Source organism: Oryzias latipes, chromosome 17 (genome assembly GCF_002234675.1).
Source record: "Oryzias latipes chromosome 17, ASM223467v1".
NCBI lineage: Eukaryota > Metazoa > Chordata > Actinopteri > Beloniformes > Adrianichthyidae > Oryzias > Oryzias latipes.
Genome location: NC_019875.2, coordinates 24,668,025 through 24,673,415, shown reverse-complemented (window position 1 = coordinate 24,673,415; position 5,391 = coordinate 24,668,025).

Here is a 5,391-nt window from a genome sequence, read left to right as displayed (position 1 = left end):
CTCGTGATTCCTGACTAATGAGTGAAGAGATCCATAGTCACATGTTTTTTTTTACAAGCTTTATTCCGGAACAGGAAAGTCCCCCTTGATGGCAGTTTGAATACAGACCAAACGCAAGATTCAGGTTTTGATCCAGACCAAATTAAGCGACCTCGATCCGGACAAAACAGTTTTCCCAGTCTGAATATACCCTAAGTTGCATGCATTTATGATGCATGGGTGATGCTCTCATATAGTGTCCTTACAGCACTTTTCTAGCCATTAGTAAGTGCGTATTTTGGGTACTTACGGGTACTGAAGTACGGGTACTGAAGTACCCGTAAGTACCCAAAGGACCCGTAGGATGTACCCGTAGGATGCCCACACAAACTACAGTCTAATCCTCTAACTTCCTTACTTCTAGCAGTCAAGGAGAGAGCAGTTATCATTTTAACAGCAATAAAGGGCTCCTTGTGCAGTGAAAAGGATTTGGGGGGGTTAAAAAAAGAAGATAAATTCATACGACATGCTTGCGCATCTGTGTACCCCATCCAGGTTTGCCCTTTCTTGCCCGCAGACACTCGTGACAGTAGTTGTGACTAGTGCTTAACACAAATCAAACTATCAGTAGTTGTCATCTAATGGTAACAAGTTATGGCTGTAAAGAAATCTATTACTACACTATCACTGACTAATCCTAAATATTTACCATACATTTTACTGACCATAGAACGTGGAAAGTTACTATCATAAAGCCCTCTGAAGCTGTTTTCTTGAATGATGCTCTTGTCCAGCAGAGCTGAAAGATTTTGCCTGTTTTAGGGGCAGCAGCAAGAAAAACTGTTTTTCATTTCATGGTTGGCTTGTTTGAACACATAAATAATTAGAGCCAGGCCAGTTCACCACATAACAAAACCAAGTCTGCCCCCATTTGCTTCAGCATAAAAGAGTCAAGCTTCAGAAATGCTGTGAGGAGTGTTTCCTGTAGATCACTTTCCCTGGGTTTGTTCTGAAGGTTATGGACCAATGTGTGTTGGGTTTTTTGTTCAGTCGGTTTCTCCTTCCAGCAGCCACAATCACATCAGGTGTAATTTGGAAGTTATCTCAGCTGCTCGTGTTTCAGTTAATTGATTCCCTCAGCATTTGTAAGATTCCAGTTATTTCATGGCTAGATCTTTCAGCTTGTCACCCTTTTGTTCCACCTTGGTTCAGGTATTCCATCTCATTTGCTTCACTTCTTTCCTGCCTTTCATCTTCAGTTTGCTAGTTATGTCTGAGTTAAGGTATTACATTTTTGAAGCAGCACTCATCACAGTCTAGCTTAAAAAAAAATGTATTTCTGTGACTGTCATGACAACTGTAATGGTGGTGACTTATTTTTTTTTATGAAACTAAACTTTTTATTTTGTAACCAAAGCTAAAATTGCACACAAATGAGGCATTTGGGATTCAAATCTTTAACTCTGATATAAATGTCAGTGTCTTCCTTTTGCAGATATTTTCTCATTTTCAAAACAGCTGCTGGACACTTGGATGTTATGTATAAACCGTTTCCTGTTTGACTGACAGCAAAGGACATTTTTGTGAATTGTACTATGCATTATCTTCAGGAACAAAGTCTTTCTACACCTTGTTTGTAGCCAAACCATCTCGTCATCAGTAAGGGAGGTCAAGTGGGGAGAAAAAAGTAATGAAGTAAGGAAGAGGGATATAAATGCAATGTTTGAATAGAAATGAGTTTTTCTTTCACATTGCACAGAGGTGAGCCTGTAGCACAGAGCTTAGGGCTACTTAGAGTTAACTATTTGTTACTCTCTTTTTCCCCCATCTTATTACAGGGCTCGTAAGTTAAATCCTTCGAGGTAAATCCTTCTAAGCTTAGAAAACTCCCTATGATGCCCTGAGTGTGTGTTAATCATACTCATGCTGTATGTGAGTTTGCATTAGGTTTACACAATCTGTGCATGTGCTGCATTCATAATAAACCTGTGTATGAGTGTTGCTACCGACACAATCCCTCTGTGGATCAAGTTTATATTCTATCAATTGAGGGTAGACAGTACCGATGCATGTTTTTACATGGTGGGTTTGCTTTACATTGTCGGAGAGAGCGACTGATCTCAAGTTAAAGAAACTTGTGGGTATTTTATTTGACCAAAAAAAGCTAAAACTTAACTGGATTGGAAGGTTGCTACCATTAAAAGAGGCCAATAGTAAAACAAGTAAGATACTCTTTGTACTTGGACTTTCTCATGAAGGATAGCGTACAAGGTCAGTCTAACTATACAACTTTTAAACCCTCTTTGGCTGTGGCGCTTCCCACAGGAATATCTGAAATGTATGTAAAGATGCTCCTCAGGTCAAAGCATTAACTAGGGCACGTCAATCAGAAAGTCAAACGTCATAAGTTATTTTGTGAAAAATTTAGACAAATGTGAAAAAGAAAAAAAAGAGCTTGCTTAAAGTGTTTTACATAACGCAGGACATTTTTAGCAAAAAAAAAAAAAGAGGGTTTTTTTTTTATTTAAAGAAATACATGACAAATCAAAACATGCATGAACCAGTTTTCACAATTATTAAAATAAGAGGCAATGTTTTTGATGGACTTTCATATTGAGTGTTAATGAATGTAAATTTGACCACACCAAACACTTGGCGTGGATTTAAATTAATGACGTTGTGGCACGGAGAAAGATCGAAATAAAATAAAAAGTGGCTTATGAAGTTTTTCTAGTATAACAGCTTTCCCACCTTTACTTTTTCTCCACCAAGGGATATTTTTTCTTTCAATCTTGAACAGTTAAAGAAAAAAAAACAAGTACCAAACATAATGAAAACAGTACCAACACCTTTTCTGAGCAATCCAAAAAATATTGACCACAAACCTCTTATTATTACCATAATAAATGTTGAAATTCCTTATTTCACAGTTTACCGTCCGATGCAATCAGAAGTCCATGTACTACATTAATTTATGAAAATGAACAACTGTTCGGGCATTAATGGATGCACGGTGGCGCAGTGGTTAGCGCTCTTGCCTCACAGCAAGAAGGCCCTTGGTTCAAGTCCCGGCTGGGGAACCTGAAACAGAACATCAATGGGGGACCTTTCTGTGTGGAGTTTGCATGTTCTCCCCGTGTATGCGTGGGTTTTCTCCGGGGACTCCGGTTTCCTCCCACCGTCCAAAAAAATGCTTCATAGGTTAAGTGGTTACTCCAAATTGTCCACAGGTGTGAATGTGCATAAGTGTGTGATATGTGTGACCCTGCGACAGACTGGCGACCTGTCCAGGGTGTCCCCTGCCTTCACCCATAAGTGGCCAGGATAGGCTCCAGCAGCCCCGTGACCCCGAAAGGGACAAACAGAAGAAAATGAAAGAATGTTCGGGCAGTGTACATAATATTCGGGCGGCCGTGGTGCACTGTAGGGTGATTGACCCGTGATCGTAAGATTGCAGGTTTGATTCCTGCCTTGTACGTCCATGTGTGGAAATGTCCTTGGGCAAGACACTGAACCGTGCCTCTGGTGGAAGGTTGGCGCCAGTGTTTGGCAGCGGAGTTGCCACCAATGTGTGAATGGGTGAATGGGTCTGTGACTGTAAAGCGCTTTGGGCCTTCGAAGAAGGTAGAAAAGCGCTATATGAGTATACACCATTTACCATAATAGATAATAGCTCATTTTATTGTGGCTTTGTTTTGGGCTAGCTTTGTTAAGAACTACAAAGGCATATATTGACTATGCCACAGCAGCGACAAGGTGCGTGCCACAAGGGGACACCAAGACCTGCACTGAAAGCAATGCAAGACGGATTTCAAGTCCGAGTCCAAATAAAACGTTCATGCAAGTAAACAGTTGGACCTTTGATTTTTGTTTTTTTATTCTTGAGAACACCACAGTAGTTGTAGAATAAAAATGAGACTAACGCATTTAAAATAGACATGACATGCTAATTTTTCTGCAAATACTAGATCGCAATTAACACAATATTATTATTTTTAAAGGGCAAATAGGACCTTACTAATTTTGCCAAGGCCTAAGTGCCTAAATAGTTACCTATTACACATGAATAATTTGCAAAAACTATTTATGAATCCACTGGGTTCTAAAGATGAAAACTTGAATAGTTAAAAAAACTGGATTTTGGAATTGTTGATCCAGACGGTTCCACAAAATGGCGAAGGCACCATACAGCGCACCAAGTTGGTGTTTGTATTTCAGTTGAGGAAACTGAGTTGTCAATCAGCATCTTCAGTAATATGTTTTGATATTACTTTTTACAAATGCGTCTTCTCCTTTATTTCATCTCTTTATTCTGTTGCATTTGAAATGTTCAGATCAAGTTTGGCTAAGCCTGGATTGCAGATTTCAGACCTTCAGACCTATCAATAACTGTTCAGTGACTATTTCTATACACATATTCCAAAAGTCTGATCAGATTTCCCCCCCCCTGACTACCAGTTTTTTGTCATGACACAGTCCGTCTTGCATGTCCACAGATAAAAAAAAACTGTTACTGTAGTGGCAGTGTTTTTGGGCTTGGAAAATGAAGATTGATGGGCTCCTCTTTGAATTCAGAGGAGCTGCCAGGGGCATACGGGGCACGTGCTCTCACTCCCTGCATCTCTATCACATGCACACATTGACTTTGCTCTAGCATCCCCATTACCTTAATGGTGATACAAGCGAGAGGGAACATGGAGACAATGAAGAGTGAATGAATAGAAGTAGTCCTTTCCTCTGTTAAATGACTTGAAGCAAGGTCATTCTTTACTCTTTCATGTCATGATCCTTTGGTGTCCTTTTAGAGAGTTTAATGATGCTGTCATCACTTCAGGTCATCCATGGAAGAGAATGACTTGTTTTACACTGAGCTAACATGACATTCCATCCTTGTTCTTTTAAAAGGAGTGAGTGTTCAATCTGCTGCAGCCTTTAGATTTCACAAATCTGTGAGACTCCATCCCATCTCTTAGCTTTACCCATTCGATGAAGTTATTGTAAATATACTCATAACTGTTTAACACTTGTTTGCGATGCAAAAGTGTGTTTTTAGTTCCGGTATGAATATACAGGAGTGAATGAATTTACATGAATCTAATGGGTTTTATGCAGAGTTTTAAATAACGAAGTTGCAGGTAGAAATGCCTTGACGCATTTTCAACATTTTCTTGTAGAATTTTACTAACGATGAAGGACAAGAAAATTAAGCTCAAGATAGTTTCTGATTATTTCTTTGTTCAAATCATTAATAGAGATTGATTGACAAAAAAATAATATTCTAGAGTATGTACATGCTTCGCTCCTTCAAGTGAAACTTCTCCCACCTGTTACTGCTTCTTACAGACAAATACTGTATGGACAGCTCAATCGTTTTGCTGAAGAAACACAAATGTAGCACTAAAACCTATAAAA